This window comes from Aulonocara stuartgranti (genome assembly GCF_965226115.1).
Source record: "Aulonocara stuartgranti genome assembly, chromosome: 3".
In the NCBI taxonomy this organism is placed as follows: Eukaryota; Metazoa; Chordata; class Actinopteri; order Cichliformes; family Cichlidae; genus Aulonocara; species Aulonocara stuartgranti.
This window is the reverse complement of record NC_138941.1, coordinates 34,904,626-34,922,329: the sequence shown is the minus strand read 5'-3', so window position 1 is coordinate 34,922,329 and position 17,704 is coordinate 34,904,626. Positions and strand designations below refer to the sequence as shown.

Here is a 17,704-nt window from a genome sequence, read left to right as displayed (position 1 = left end):
AAAGAAAAGCGTCTGGACTTCTTTAAGTTGCTTGAAGACGTTTCACCTCTCATCCGAGAAGCTTCTTCAGTTCTAAGGTCAAATGGCAGAGAGTCCCAGATTTAAACCCAGTGGGGGTATCCCCCCAAAGAGGGACAAAAGGACCCCCTGATGATCCTCTAATCACCCTGTGAGCGACCATCTTTGAACAGAGGTGGTGGTTTACGACACCAACTGTCTGCCATCTATAATCCAGTTTTAAGTTCTCTCCCCAGGCGCCTTAACGCCCACTCACATCCGGCCCAGGATGTGATCTGACCTCAGGAAATCACAAGATAAGGTGGGGCCAGGTTTCACAATGAACTCACCCAAAACCCTGGCTGATTGGGACCCACACCCGCTTTCACACCTTGGCTCAGGTGATTAGAGGATCATCAGGGGGTCCTTTTGTCCCTCTTTGGGGGGATACCCCCACTGGGATTAAATCTGGGACTCTCTGCCATTTGACCTTAGAACTGAAGAAGCTTATCGGATGAGAAGTGAAACGTCTTCAAGCAACTTAAAGAAGTCCAGACGCTTTTCTTTACAAGCTCCTTTGACTACGATGACCTGGATGACTGAGAACCTTCACAGACAATACTGTGAGAAAGTTTTGAGCCAGCCCTGGATTTCTTCATATTTAAATGTAAACACAGCATATGAGGTAAAAACAGAGTTTGTACATGTCTAACCAGCTTGAAAGACAATATTTGCTATGACCACCTTTATTCTTCAGCACAGCCTGAACTCTCTTAGAGGCTTTCTTGTAATTTCTTATTGCCCCCCCCCCCCCCCCCTTTTTTTTTTTTCTTTTTACAGCATCCTGAGTTTTGGGGAAATCGTGTTTCTCATGGTTCCTCACTGCTGAATCATTAAAAGAGCGCTGTAACATTAATAAGCACTATTGTGTGAATAACAAGCGAGTTCAGTCTATCAGTTCCCACCTGCTAACTAACAGCTCTGGCTCCAGGTGCAGCAGCAAAGCCTGCGGGGCTCGATGCTACGCCACATTCACCTGCAAACGTCTGTAATTCTCACTAAAACCTTCTCTCACAGCGTGTAGAGCGCACATACATTTCAACTGTAGCCCGTCATCATTTTACTCTTCAAAGCTTGCTCGGATTACACTGACAGTCAGCCACTTCCCTTTCTACATGGCAGCCATGTGAATTCACATGTTTCCCATCCCATCACCGTGTCATCAAACGCTGCGTATCTGATTTATCACTGCAAAACCTTCAAACCTGCTGCCTACATCTTTGAAGTTAGCATATTTATATTATAAAAAAGCATAATAATGATAGATTATTGCAGAAAAGCTGCACAAGCAACAATCAGAAACAAAGGGACGCATCTAAAGTTCTGTAAGTTTAATTTAATGAAGGCTGATGTTATTTACTCGACCCTCTTTGCTTCACTTAAAGAATATGTTCACATTAGCTTCTGCTTGGAGCAAAATTACACTATATTTAGCCAATAAATAAACCTGCTGCCAGGTAGCCAAGCATTTTATTTGTCTGGACTGGAACACAAGTTTCAAGGTGTTGACGACACAAGCAAGCTGTAAATCACTCTAATTGGCTTCCCGCCTCTGCCTGAAATAAGGCGGGAGCCAATACCGTGGCTGCCCGGGCTCTGTGGCGACAGCTGTCTCCACATAATGCAGGTTGTTATCCTGATGCCATCCACCGAATTATGCAGTGGATGCGGTGGGAGGCGCGCATCGATCACAATCACGTCACAGTGTGTTTTCCTTGCAACATCTGCTCCCGTGTGTCTGGATATCACCTCATTAAAAGGGCAACGATGGAGCCGGCACTGTGGAGGAGGGCGCCGCGTTTGGAGAGCGGAGAAAAGAATCAGAAGAAAAAGAGGGAAAAAACACAACAACAACAACAACTTTGACAACTACAGCCAAAACGTTTCCATCAAAAGTGATGTCGCTTTGTGACGGTTCTGCTTGAAGGGAACAAAAGGCACTCAAGGCTCGGCTGTTTAATGAAGGATTTCAGCTAATTGAGACGCACGGCCATTAGCTAAAAGCCTTTTGCTGTTTTTCCTCGTTTGGTTTGCTTTCGTAATGCATGCAAAATGATAAATCATAGAAATAAAGACGCATTCTTCAGTCACTGAAAGGGAGATTAGAGATTAGAAAACTCTGAGAGCTAAGAAAGTTATTTATCAGTGGAAACAAAGGCACGAAAAAAGAAAACAAGACTACGACTGAACAGGAAAGCAAATGGAAACGTAGCTCACACTCTAAGTGCGCTCTTCTGCACTTTATCGCACTTTTCCTCCCACTATTCTCGCAATCAGCCACATGTGGCTAAGTTAACTTGTGCACAGTAATCTGGCTTCTGCATAACCGAAGCAAAGGGTGGTTTTGCCACACAGTTACATAAAAATCATCCAAAGAAACGACTTCCATCGTCTTTAGATCGACTGAACATTGCGACATCTGTAGAAAAGCCTTTAAAAATAATTATCGTCCTCAAATGAAAAGCACCTTCATTAAATTCGGAGCTTATTTATCAGCTTATTAATTTCATCGCCTCAGGGACGCGAACACCTTTCACCAAGCGAGCAAACACGCAACCCTCCAATCAACACCTGCCACTGACAAGTCAACACTTATTGACAGCGGGCTTATTTTTAGTGAAGAATAACAACTTCACTGCCAACTGTGATACATGGTCCAACTGTGTGTTTCTACCCAAACCAACTGACACATATCAGAGACTGAGGCAGAGCTTTAGACAAAGCTGTGCTTTCTCAAATGCCAAATGCTCTCCGAATGTGGAAAAAAAACCCACAGTCTTATCACTGTAAGAGCAGAAGAGCGAGAAAATGTGGGTAGTTTTATTTAAGATGACTTCAAACTGGTCAGTAATAATAATTAAAGATAAAACTGGTGTTTTCCCTCTAACCTAAAGTCTAAACATTCAGAAATAAAGTGACTATGATCAAAAAAATGAAGCAACGCTGACCTCTTGCTGCTTTGTTCGGGAGGTCGAGGAGACCGAGTAAGCCAGACGGCTTCGTGCTCGCTCTTTATTGGTTTTCAGCTCATCAGATCAGAGTGGCTAAAGCTCAGGGGAGAGCACAGAACACAGCGAGTCATGACTCCATATCTAACAGTCGCTGGAGCTGGAGCAGGCTGAGAGGCTATTGACACTCACCCGCTTTAGTATTGTGCCACTGGTACAAAGATCCGGCTAAAGACATAACAACCAAGGAGCGAAGACGTGACGCCAAATAAAGAGTGAAATGTAAAATGTGAAAGCAGTGGATCAACGGCCATCCAGACTGTGAACATGCTTTCAGTGAGTAGCCTCAGCTAACATCCATGCTAACAGTTTTGTTTTTAAAAAGCCAATTAAATTTAAGCTGTAACTACTGACTGGTGTTCTGTCTTAAACACTGCTCTCGTCCACGTTTATTCTTTTGTTATCAAGCAAAAAAACAACATAAGCACTAACTTGCTTCTCCTTGATTCAAACATTTGAAGAACAGGTGATAAATTATCCGGTCATTAAGTGATGACGTGACAAATCCTACTTCCAGGCCTAAAGTAGTCTGCGTTTAATATGGCTTTTGTGTTGTTAACATGTTTAATGTTTTGTATTTTCTTCTATTTAATCTCAAAAGCTCCTAAAACAGTCAGTGATCACTGTTGACCTCCCTCGGCTTTTATTACCGCTAATCATTTATTTAAGCTCAGTTTTTAAAACCTTAGGATGTAGCTACAGCCCAGCCCATGCAGCAGTATATGAATGACTAACCTCGTATTGTGGATGGATTATCTCAGTTGTTCTCCTGGCTGAAGTTTGGTCCTTTTACAGCATCCTGCCATGCGATTACATTTGTTCCTGACCACCGAGAACACTCACGTTAACTTTTATCAAGTGGGAAAAAAGTTAGCTTGTTTATATTATGCTAACATAGCTGTGTCGCTAGCGGTCATGTAGCACATCATTATATACCAGCTAGCCAAACTTCAGTAACCCTACAAACGTCACTGCTGTTTAGTTTTCTGTCTTCATTTATGTTGGAAGTGATAACAGAGCTGTACGTTTTAATTTGTTTCCAAAACCCCGCAGTCAGGACATGCTATATTGTATTTAGATAGAAGCTAGCGAGCTAACTTCCTGCTAACTTCTAACTCCGTTAAATGTCATAAATTCCGTTTTCATGGATGCCTGGATGTTAAACTCAATTGTTACACCTGGTAGAGCAGAACGCTGATCATTTTATTAAAGATGAAAGACTTTAGACAGTTTTTCAACTCTCAGTAATGCCATAGTGATCGTTTGATATATGCAGCGGAGTTTAGGCCCAGACACGGCTAGTGATGTCAGACTGAACGACCGGATTAGGTACGCCTCTTCAGCTGCTCATTAATTATTATATATTCTATATTATAATTGTTAGAAAATGAAACGATACTTTTGAATTTTTCCGCTTGTATTCGTGGAGATGACATACTGTAATGTTCAGCTGTTGTGTCAAGATAAAGAAGAAGATTACATTAGGAACATGTGGCACACACTGACTAAATGTTTACATTCAGCGGTTTTGAAAAACAAGCTATAGCTGCACATAAACCGCTGAATAAAGGCTCTAAGGGGCCACTCGCTCTATGTCTGGCTCTGGATCAGACTACAGCAGCTCTGCTGCCTCCCTCATTCAGCATGCTGTTAACTGAAATATCAATTGTTCACACTTAAGCAGCAGTCTTTTTCCACAGTGCTGCAAGGCAGCTTGTTAGAGGACAGCATAAACAAACCGACACGTACACAGTTTGTCACCTCGAGCAGCGAAAGCCAGCGATGTCTATTAAAATCTCTTCATTGACATCGAGGGCCAGTGGAGCTCATCAAGAACAGCAGTCGCGGCAGAGTGAAGTTGATTTGAATCACGGGCAAAACAGGAAATGAGAAACACTCTTACAGTGTTGCCTCTTGGCGTGCGCCAGTCGGTTTAGACTATAACAGAGGCCTCTTAAATATTCATGAGTCTGCTGCGGTTTGAAGCAGACATGTTGAAGTGCAACAAGTGTACGGCCTCGCTGAAGTCAGGAAAATTCAAGCAGGAGCTTAAAAGGGATGATTATGATTAACGTGATGTGAGAAAATATTGCCTAAAGAACACCGGAGCAGTTATAGGACACACTGACTGCCTGATGAAGCGTGACTGGAAAGTTGTTATCCACTGAACACACCCTGGAAAATCCTGGAAAAGTTACATGAAGTTACAAAATGATCTTCATTAGAAAATAGCAACTGAGCCCATTAAGTGTCAGGAGGACACCACCCAGACTTCTGTCCATCCAGAATTCTCCACAGACATCTCCCCCTACTGGCCATTAAAAAGAATGCATGTTTAAAGGCACTTCAGAGTCGACTCCATGCTTTCTGTGGCCTTAATGAGAGTCTAAAGGGGTATCAAACATAAAACCAGGGTGCCAGAATCAACATGACAAAGACTCCAATCTGGCGAACTAGACTGCTTTAAAAAAGGTGAAGGAGGGCATACATTTTGGGCTTTTACTGACCTTTCCCAAGGCCTTTTAAACTATTTAAAGCAATTGAATAACTGCTAAACAATTAAATGTGAGAGAAATTCCTGTTACTTCATAATCTACAATAGAACTTCTGTTTTTCACAACTCGTCCACAGTAAAAAAAAAAAGAAAGAAAAATAGATGTTGTTTGTTAATAAAACAAAACCCTTTTGGTTTATAATAACTAAAAGACAGTCTGGACAATGGGCTATCAGACCTTTTCTGTAATTTCACACATTTATTTCTTACACAGTCATTAACTACTAGAGCAATTTTCTGTCATTTTAGATTAAAGTGGGCTGTATGGAAAAATGAGTTTGACATCCCTGGCCTAAACAAATATTATGCAAAGATTACATTAAAATGACAATGCATACAAAAACAAAACAAAACTGCAATACAATAAAAAAAACAAATAAATAAACAAGAGTATTGACACAGCTGCCAAAACATAGGCTACGTCTGCACTAATCCGGATAAATTTGAAAACTGCATTTTCTAAAAACGCTCTGCATCCACACTATCGTTTTCATCCTCACAGAAAACACTTATGGTCCTGTACTGCGCATGCGTGAAACGTAAGACGATTTGACCTGTGTCATTTCCGTCTGCCATTTATTTACTTTCCAAGTTATTAGAACGTCTCGGCACAATGTCGAGGAAAAGCGCCGAGTTTTATCTGGAGCTACCTGGAGCATGTACAAACTGATATTAATCTTTAATAGGGCTGTCAAAATTGAGAGTAAACCAAACAACTCCTGTACAATGCCGTCCCCTGTCTTCGTTGAATTGGTCACATGACTGCATCATATGACTAAAATGCGTCATCGTTTTTCGAAAGCCTCCGTTTTCGCTGTCCACACTGCCACGCGAAAACGGCTTTTCAGATTTATCCACTTTGGAGAGCGTTTTCAAAAAGCTCCATTTCCCTTGACCAAAAACGCCATCTCAGTGTGGACAGAAGGCCAAAACGGAGAGAAAAAGATGTGTTTTCAAACGAAAAGCATGGTCTATTTGATTTATCTGTACATTTCATGCATGAAACATGATCCTCATTGGGTTGGTTGAACCTCTTGGACTTCATGTCTGTGCTTTAAAGGTTGAGGGAACCTCGTCAAACTGTTAAAAGACTGAGAACAAAAAGTAGACTCCACTGGTGGTACCCATCAGCCTCCTAGTAGATTCACCTATGGTATCAATTTGAACATCATACTTCACCTTGTTCTCGAGTTATCATGTTCATAAACGTAGATTTCCACCCCGCCAATCCGCCGGCCTGTTGGGGTGAAGACGACACCCCATGAGCCTTTTATTGCTGAGTAGTAAAAAAGGAAGTGGAGCTTGAGCGGACACCATGTCAACAAAGAAGTCCATAATTCCTATGTGGGGCCCCGAGCAGATTCGATAATTGCATTCAATGCTGCATAAACCAGCATTTGAATACCACAAGTGAACCCAACACAAAGCATGAACTTTATGGACGAGATGTCCTAGAAGTTTTTATAACCGGGGAAAGTTTCCACTGCTCATTGACAACTGAGTAAACTCAGTTTGACAATAACAGCTGAAGAGAACAAACAAGTAGAAGTGCTTGGCCTTGAGCTGAGGTTGATGCAGCTGTTGTCTCTGAGGTCAAAAATGAGCCGTCAAATTCAATATTCCATCAGAGCGCTTTGTGCAACGCGGTCGTTCTTTTCACATCCTGCTCGACAGTCGAAATCGCAGGGGCAATGCATGGCGTGACTTCTATTAGATGAAATTAATGTCAACACAATGATAATAAATAAAAGAAGCTACTTTCAGCTGATCGTATATTCACAGGGAGTCGCCACATGTTTGATTTGGCAGATTTTTACCCCAGATGCCCTTCCTGACACAACGCTGAAACCATTTGTGTTTCCTCCTGGGACTGAACTGGGGACCTTTTACTTATCCAATACACTGCGTCAAGCAACACAATGGTGGAGATAGCTTCTATTGAACAAATGCTTTTTCTTTGTTTATTAGAAGAGGTTTAATGACACTGAAAACAACACAAAAAATAAGGCTGCATGGTCTTAAAATTCACCAAAATGCACTTGATGAGCCAGTGTGAGCACCTCTATTAAAGCAGAGGTTTTAGCAGTTTGCTGGTTGGGTGTTGACACAATGCCAAAGAGGAAAGACATCATCAATTATCTTAAAGAATTGTTGCTGCCCATCAATCATTTCCATGTCCATCATTCAGAAGTGAGAAAGATTATTCACAAGTGGAAAACACTGACGCTGGCTGCCAAGCTTCCTATGACTGGATATCCCAGCAAATTCACCCCAAAGTTAGACTATGCAATGCTCAGTACGACCTAAAAAAACCCAAGAGAACCATTGCAGACTCAACCGGCCTCAGTTAGCTTGTTAAAAGTTAAAGCTCACGACAGTAGAATTAGAAAAAGACTGAACAATTATACCGTAGCTTCTCTCTTATCAACACCTCGTGCCAACTGTTAAGCATGGTGGTGAAGGCGTGAAGATTTGGGCTTGTTTTGCAACCACATAAAAAGCCTGCTTTGCAGTCTCTGAGTTAATTCCTCTGTAGGCTATTTATCCATCAACTAAAGCTCAGGCATACTGGGTCTAACAACAGGACAATCATCCCAAGCACAGCAGCAGATCTACAACACAGTGGGACCAGTCAAACTCCAGACCTCATGGTGATTGACATGCTGTTGAATACCCACCTGGCAGACATGCCGTTGGGCGCTGAAAGTTGACACCTCACAGATTCTGAGGCTGCATCAACATCATCGTGAATTCCCTCTTACTTTGGCTGTTTTGCTTCCACCACGATAAAATCAGACTTCCTGCACAGCGCTTTCTCTCTCTCAGTGTACTCTGAGACCAGTTTCCCATCACAAATCTCACTTTTCTGCATTATTTGCTTGCTTATTGTGCGCCAGTCTACTGTTATGTACAGTACTGTCGGTCGCAGCTTCTTTTTTTCCAAAAATGACCTCCGACAAGAGAGCTTAATTTCTGCTGTTCAATACCGAAGAAATGTCAACTTTTACAAATGAGGCCAAATTGCAAAACGCTTCGTTCTGTCTCTAATAAAACCTCTGTAACTTTGCTCTGCTTCATTTCAGCAGCATCAGGTAATGCTCATATGCTGATTCATGGGTTTCCTCCTTTTTTTGATCTACTCTGTTTTTAAGGGGGTTATCTGCTATAAAAAGCCAGGCGTTTCTTTGCGTTTTATCCTCAGTTACTTCGACACAAAGACGTCTGCTGTGATGTTTACACCTCTGATGAAGTCTCACAAGTGTCAGCTAGTTCTATAAGCTACTGAATCATGGGGTGTATGTAGTTTTCCACACACCTGTCATATTGTTTGTGTTTTAAGGTTGGGTAAGGACTAGATTTGTTTAGATTTTGTGATATGTAAAACCTTAGGGCTGCTCGATTATGGCAAAAATGATGATCACGATTATTTTCACTGAAATTGAGATCTCGATTATTTGACGATATTTATTTAACCCTTTAAGACCTACTATAGAACCAAGTCCGCCAGAGCTTATATTATATTTTTACATGTTGTAGTGCCATTTGTGGGAGCATTTCAATTTGCTATACAACTATTATAGCCCATATTTTAATAATATGTATGCATTAAGTACATAGTAACTACATTAATTGCAAAAAAGTGCAATAAACTACAAAAAAAATTGAAAATCATTTTTGTTTTTTTTACATATATTTCTACTTGGAGAAATTTAAGAGGCTTATCCTTCAAAACTTTAAATACAAAAAAGTTGCAAAAAATAGTTTACAACAACAGGAAATTTATTTTGAGTGTCTTCATAGTTTTATTTTGGAGATACACCAATTTTTATATACTGCAGGAAAAACGAAAAAACAATCCTATGATGCAAATTTGCAAAGAAAACAGCAGGTGCATCAAAATAAAATATTTCCAGCAGTGCAATTCGAGTTCTAAGCATCCCAGCAACTATTCAGAAAAGTCAAACATGACCAGTATAGGTTTTTAAGGCCTACAAGTAAAAAAACTACAATTTCCGTGAAAATGACATCACTTCCGGTTTCGGGCAGGAAATGGCGGACATGTGACAGTTCGCGCTGACGTCTGTTTAACTGTGGGAAGTGTTACGAACAGCTGATCAGATCGGCAAAGCGTGTTTCTGGAATATTATGTTTTTGTTCCTGCAAGCGCTTTTTATGCAATTTTTGCAAAGCTATATGTGGAACGAAACCGTGACCGAGGACAAGCTGATGGCATCAGATGTAAGTACAACTCCTCCGGTTTCATATGCAAAACAAATTATTGCGCTAGCTTACACGGTTCCGGTTCTACAGGGATTTAAAAATAGTTACACAAAACGGAGCGTGCTGCTCTGACCGGCTTTAAAGGGTTAACAATGACTTTAAAAAAATAATATAACATAGTGTGCAACACCACTGAAGTTTTTTTAACCTTTCTTTTCAACCAACGGCAGTCACTCTCCTCTCTAACTTCTGCTTAGCTTTCCGAGCTTCCCTCGGGTCCTCTTAATCAGCTGTCTCCAACCTTTTTTGCGCCACGGACCAGTTTATGCCCGACAATATTTTCACGGACCGGCCTTTAAGGTGTCGCGGATAAATGAGGGAGGGGCTAATAATCGGCTCCGTCATTTTTAATGATTGTTGAAAGCCCAGATCGTAATCGTGATTAAAATTCGATTAATTGAGCAGCCCTATAAAACCTTATAACTAACAGAGAGTACACTTTCTTTTTACCATGACTAGGTTTCCTTCACATCCTGGATTTACTATCAGAAATGAGTCTGCCAGAGACTATAACACACTAACTTAACTGAGGCAGATTTTTATTAAGTTTTTTTTTACTCCTGAGAATTCACACTTTATTCCTCCATCCAAATAGTCTGGAGAATATCATCTTAAATCAACAGTGCGCCCAAGGAAATTTTTTTTTATATTTTAAAACGAGGCTTTTTTCACAGCTGGTGTGCATTTCATATAAACCAGTCGAGTGATGTCAGTCATACTCATATTTCAGCTGTCACCGCAGTAGCTTTTTTTTCTGCTGGGATAAGCCTCCCGCTACTTATGCTATAAGCCTTGAAATTGTTTAGTAAATAACAACATGAAAAGTGCATTTCTTCAGAGATAAGGCAATGGATGAGGGACACTGACGTGTCTCATCTTCGCGCATCCATGTGGGAGCAGCTTAGGAATAAGCAACATGTGAAGGCAGTGTGTGGGAAAAGGAGGATGAGGAGATATCGGGAACTCATCCCATCTGCACTCCTGCGGAGAAAGAGCAATGAACTTTGAAGTTTCTTTGGAGCGCAACCAGCAGCTCGCTCGCGAGGTTCCCAAGAGCTGTACTCAGTGTGTGTTCGAGTTAGAGTGAGTGAACAAGCAGGCACAGATAGCCTGTCGGGCTTAGCAGGGTGAAATGAGGACCAGGCACGGGGTGGGATTTGGCTTTCCTCTCTCCTTTGATTCAGTAATTGAGGGCTAAGACTGGGAGAGGGAAACTGACAGACTTTTGGCCCTCGAGGGCTGACCCCTAGCCTCCCAGAATCCTCGGGCACTACTTCGTTCCCAGATCGCTCAGCATGGGTTGAGAACATGCATTTCTTATTTAATACAGAAGAGAAACAAAGAGGTGAGGCAATTGTTATCTGCTATTGTCTCAGACCGACCTCACCAGCTCACTGAGAACAAAACCTGCTGTAGAAACAGGAGGCTGCAGGACAGAAACATTCGTTAAACGTAAATGGTCTGCCTCGTAATCTCAGCACGTCTACAGAGGAGGTTGCAACAGGATTCCCATTCACTCCAATACACAGCAATGGTAACAATAGAGTGGCACGTGGAGGAGCCACGAATCAAACAGCTAACTGTGGAAACTAATAGACAACCTGCGTCAACCAACGGCTCCAGGAAAGGAAAGGAAATGTTTAAGAATAGAGACGTCTGTGAAGGTTCTCAGTCATCCATCTCAGGAACCTCAGGACCTCAGGAATTCGCATGATAAGGTGGGGCCAGGTTTCACAATGAGCTCACCCAAAACCCTGGCTGATTGGGACCCACACCCAGTTTCACACCTTGGCTCAGGCGATTAGAGGATCATCAGGGGGTCCTTTTGTCCCTCTGGGGGTGGGGATACTCCCACTAGGTTTATATCTGGGACTCTCCACCATTTGACCTTAGAACTGAAGAAGCTTCTCGGATGAGAGGTGAAACGTCTTCAAGCAACTTAAACAAGTCCAGATGCTTTTCTTTACAAGCTCCTTTGACTAAGAATAGAGACTCTACCAGAAAAAAGAACAACTACAAATCCCAGTGGTTAGAAACTCTGCTATTCCCAACAAAATCACCACAGTGTTAGCAAGTTATTGTTTACCATGCTATCAAGTGCTACAACTGCAAAATCTCTGCAGCAATTGAACACATATTGGGATGTTTTAGTCAGGAGGGAGGTCACTGAGCAACCATAGGCGTATGTCAGAAGTAGCTCCACTTCCAGTATGAGAGGGAGTCCACACAAGTATGTGAACATTAGCTGGTTTATTTACAAAAGGGCAAAGCGGGAAGCGCTAAATCAGTAGTGTGGTTTGTGCTTGGATGAGTAAGCAGAGGGTGTGTGTGTGTGTGTTTGTGTGTCTGTGTCCATCAGCCTAGGAGTCTGTCTGTAACGTGGAGGCGAGGAGAAGAGAGAGAAAAAGTGGCCAGGCCAGGTCCTTTTATACTGCAGGCTGCAATCAGCCCCCTGATGACAGGCAGCTGGCTGGGCTTCCTCAGATCCACCCCAGGGGAACATGACCTACAAGACAGAGTCCAAGGGAGACTCTGACCAGCTGATGGCAGAACTGCCACTAGCCATCCCTTCAATCATCACCACTGACAAAATGCATTTACTACATGGGTTACCTTAGTTACCATTTGCACCCATGCCAACTCCCCTCTACCTAAAAAAGCATGTCTCAGAGATTGTAAGCTGGAAACACCAGAAACTGATGAAAAAAGAAACCAAACAAACACATAATATATTGGAGAGCTAGGCTCGAGACAGGCCATCAACCATCTGAGCCTTTCGGATGACTGATGTCCAGATGGTAAGGCTGTAAAAATAAGCACAATTTCATCAGATGCTGATTTGGTTTCTGTAAAGAGTGCAAAAAAAGTAAGGGGACTGTGGCTGGCATCACTGCTAACACTCACTGCAAAAGGTCTCAAAGCTCAACTTAAAGCGAGCGCCTCTTTCTCCACTATACAGTCATTTAGGAAGCAAGAACTGAACCTGTAGGAGAATTAGCTTACTGTCTGCTCAATACCAGCTACATCCTGTTGTAACAATGCTGTTCCAGCACTATTCCCACTTTGCAAGCATCTACTTTCAGCTGGAAAGGATCTTCCACACAAGGAAAAGTGCTGGAGCAGAGGGAAAGAAGAACCTTTTTGACACCTGAAACCTGAACTTTGTGCCTAACAGGTCAGCACAAAGTTTCACAAAAAATTTCCACAATTTTCCCCAATAATAGCCTTGGTATGCCAGATTTCCTTTTTTACAGTGCGAGGAGGGAACACATCTACTTTGGCTCTTATAGGACGACCCTGCCCAACCACCTTACACAAGGAAGTCCCCACAACCTTAACGTACTTACGCTTGGATTGCCAGAAGGTCAAACAAAGCTTGGATGTCAGTCCAGAAACCACTCGATTCATTATGCGCTGAAATGTGGCAGGAGCATTTCTCAACCCAAACAGTCTAACTGTGCATGAATACAACTGCGGTTTCACACACAAACTCTGCGCAGTGTTTGAAGTTCGTACATGTTGCACGTTGGAGAAGCCTACGTCAGATGTTCTCACTGCTATGATGAATTTTCTGGTTTCAGGCACAGGCGCTGCGTGTAGAAGGCAGGACACATGACTCCCATCTGCTGGCTGGGAATTTGCTGGACATGAGCTGATCTCCCATGGATGCAGTTGCACATCACACTGGCTTTGTTCGAAGCTACAGCGCATATGTTAAAACAAAGCAAAAAGAAATGTTAAACAAGAATACTCAGAGAACGGGCAAGGGCTATTCTAAAACTAATGTATAACATGCTGACGTCATGGCATGACATTATGGCACGACTCTGACATCATAAGGTAGCATATTAAAACAGTAAAAAGAGTTTTGTAAAGCTCTCTTCATGTCCTTTCATATGATATATTACTTGATATACTTCCTGTAAATTCTTTTAAAGGTCCACTTTGACCTTGGGTGCGAAAAGTGAAGGTCAAGGTCAAATGCTTAGTCAACCTTGGTGCTCATGTTCCCCAAAGCCTAGTGTATTGTTGTGAAGTTTGAAAATGGTCCATAAAAAAATGTAATTAAATTAAATCAGCTCGAGCTGTTACGATTTTGACGATAAAACCTGTAAAACTGTGACTCTTAACAAACAGACAGACGGAAAAACAGAACCAATAATACAGCCGTCCCTTTGAGGGGATAATAAAGCAAAAACATTACTATGATAAGATTACATTTGATTTTATATGAGTATAATGGATTACTTCCAGTCAGACTTGGACATATTTATGACTGATTTCAGTAGATTTACCTTCTCTAATGCATTGATTGTGTGGCTTAAAATAGCAAGCAAACAGTACTTTCCTCTTATTTTCATCAGTGAAGCTCAGAGTAAAACAATACAGTATGAAATGCTCTCAATATGTCACCAACCATAATACAACATTCTCAGACTTCCATCTGCTCCACAGCCTCCATCTGCTAAGAAAAACCCTCCACACACTCATATTCATGCTTCACATTCAGCGGACAGCAAAAATGGAAGGAAGTTTGATAAATCATAAGGTAGCTTTGAAGGGACCGGTCTTTGCAGCCATCTCTAAGTATGACTGACAGCAGCCAAGCCTGACATATTAGCACCATTTCCGACTGTCGGAGAGATATTTACAGTCACATAATCCCTGGATTTATCCATGACTAATTTCTCCCTCACACTCTATCTCTTAAAGACTCTGAGAGAGGAATCGAAATCAGGTCAGATAAAAATATATAGAAAGCGACTCAAGGTGCATTTTTTAAAAGCAGTTGTAAACAAATAGAAATTGCAGCACACGGCACAAAACCTCCTATCAGTGTGTCCACTGAGGAAACGGCTGCCACAGGGCGATACTCGCTGCTATTTCCATAGGTGGCAGTGTTTCCCTGCAGAGGAGGGAGGAAGGCTCTTTGCTGCCCAGAAACAATGATGCAGCAGCAGCAGACCTCAGTTCAACATGAGTATGATGTCATGCTGTGACAGGCATCGACCTGAAATTCAGCAGTCCAAGATACACGCTGTTTAAATGAATTTAAAACCGACTCAAATGTGACGTGCACAGGATGTCTTGGAGGGTTTTTTGTTTTTAAGCAAAATTGTGTTGTTCTATAGTTTTGGAGTTTATTTTTTTCCCCACTTGGCGATGTCTTTGTGTCAGTAGTGTTCATGTTCCTCATTTGCAGTACGGAGAAATAAATTCTGTTACATATCAGAGCAATTTAGTCAGCAGGAGAGAACAATTATTATGCTCCCACAAGGTTCAGCACACTGAAGAAGTGGGAGTGACTAGTCAGGAGTCTGAAAAGTGTCTGGACATATAAATGCCTTTTGTGAGCCTCAAGTGTATATTAAAGCCCCTTTGTGGTGAATATTAACTCCATCATATTGTTCTCAATGTAATTTTGATTGGCCATGATGGCAGTAGAACAATTTTAATCACAATGTAATTGATTTATTGTATGTATTGACTGCCTGTGATTGAATCTGATTGAGGGCTTGGCACGAGCTGGGGGAACCTCGGAGAAGACGGCTGCGCTCTTCTCGAATCAAAAAGAATGATCGTGCGACAAGATTGTGACTAAAATGTGAGCCACTGTGTTTTTATGCCATTAATGCTGTGCTATTAGACTCAGCCCAGCAAATAAGCGACCTAACCCAAAGTCCTTCTAGTCTGCTCAGACCTCCTGTGGCCACCAGAAGGCCCCAGAGGGCTCTTGAAACGTCCCACGAGGGAGGAAGAATAAAACCCATGAGAGTGCACCACAGGAACAGATATCTTTCTTCTCCAAATTATATGTCAGCATATAACAGCAGCCAAAGCTGCACCACTCGGAAACCTAGAAGGGTGGGATCAAGAATTTGAAAGTAAACAGCCTCTTTCTGCAGCCTCTCATCTCGTGCTTTAAGCCCCTACACCACAGACAAGCTGCTTCTTGGAATACACAGTAAAAGCCTGTTGATGTCACCATTCGGCTCCAGGAGATTAGAACCAAACTTTCCCTGGTGAAGGTCCCTCGGTCTCACCTGTGGCAATGATACACCTTAATCGCCACTCTTTAACCCTTTCAGGCCTGAACCATGAAATAATTCCCAGAAAATTCAAAGGTTTTTTTTGTAGAGTGTTGGGTTGTTGTTTTTTTTGCAATTTAAAGTATAAATAATGTAAAATTGATACACTAGGCGTATCACTACATTGTGCTACTTACTTGGTCTTGTCTGGAAAGTATTGACCGTGTCTTTAATTCGATAGATCAGTATAGGTGCCAACGCAATGGTTACCCAGTTGCCTCACAGCAAGAAGGTTCCTGGTTTGATGCTGTTGGCCATCTGGGATCTTTTTTTCTGTGTGGAGTTTGTTCCCTATCTGAGCTCTCTCCGGGTTCTTCCCTTAGTCCAAAGACATGCTTGTGGGGTTAATTCGTGACTCTAAATTGCCTGCAGATGTGAATGTGAGCCTCTCTGTGTTAGCACATCGACATACTGGCAGCCAGGGTGTACCCCAGGAGAGGCTCTAGCTCCCCTCCGACGCTGAATTGGATAAGTGGTTAAGAAAATGGTTGGACAGAATCAGTATAGTGCCTACAAAGGGTAATTTGCACAGGAAATAGGGGAAAATATAATCGTCCCTGAAGGCAAATAGACTTGACAGAGGCTCACCTTCAGCATTAAGGTACCCTTCACCGAGGTTCTTCGTCACACGCTCTTGTGGAAGTGACAACAGCAGGAAGCTCTGTTTCATCTCTGGGCAGTTTAAGTGTGGAAGTGTGGGTGAAGGTAAAGCAGGACATTGGTGGCGAAGGAGTTTGCACACTGAGCAAGAATTAGCAGGATTTGGAAAGGTTATAAATACATACACACAGACACACACTGCAATATCAAATAGGCAGGACCTGGGAATTTATGTTGCGTATGGTTTGCAATACTGCACTGTCAGTCAGCTTTCCTTCAGTTCTTTGATTGGAGGAACAAAAAAGCCTCCAGTGAGCATGCTGATGACTGATTATGCATGACAATAATGTTTCAAAAGCATCACGCCTACTAAATATGACAAAGCAACGCACTGGATGTGGGCTGCAGCAACCCCCAAACTACTTTCAACAATACATCATTGACGCTTTAACTACTGATGTTCTCCTGTCACCGGTCCACTGTGTACCCTCATCATCCATCACCAGTTCCTACCTGTCTCCTCTCTTTTTTCCCTCACACCTGTACTCCTTACAAATGAGCTCCCAGGATACAGTCAGTCTATTCCACCAATATCAGCCACTACATACTATTCTTTAAGATTTCCCTCAGACAAAACAGCTCTAAACTGAGCACAACGGGCAGATCGATAGTTGGAAAGGACATAAAATACTGACCATGAATCTGCGTCAGTGTAACGATGGATCAAAGGATAACCAAGGGCAGTTGGCTCCTGCTGGTGCTAAAACACCCCATTTCATTTCATTTCTATTTCCCTACAAAACTTTCCCATCACAATTGCAGATTTTATAATAGTTATAATAATAATGAGATTTATTTGTATAGCATTTTTCAAAACCAGCTTGACAAAGTGCTTCCCAGAAAAAAAAAAGAATAAAAGAACAAACTAAGAGGAGATTATTAAAGAAATTACAAATCCATTAAACTAGGCCATGCTGGACTCAGGGGCAATATATACATTTGAATAAGATACAAGGTGATCTGAGATTATAGTGAAAAATGTCAAATGAACATGAAAATCTAATAAACTGAAATAGAATTAAACTTTAGAGAGACAGAGAGAGAGAGAGAGAGAG

General features: G+C 42.0%; 1 long non-coding RNA gene across 2 annotated transcripts in view; it reads right to left on the bottom strand.

The window, feature by feature from the left end:
• Window positions 1-4,370: 4,370 nt before the first annotated feature.
• The window catches only part of LOC309703385, a 30,600-nt gene continuing 17,266 nt past the window's right edge, over window positions 4,371-17,704 (bottom strand). For both annotated transcript variants that reach the window (XR_014275885.1, XR_014275886.1), the window contains exons 3-4: window positions 10,317-13,600; window positions 4,371-9,004 (exon numbers count right to left, since the gene is read on the bottom strand). This is a non-coding gene — a long non-coding RNA (uncharacterized lncRNA). The remainder of the gene's footprint in view (window positions 9,005-10,316; window positions 13,601-17,704) is intronic.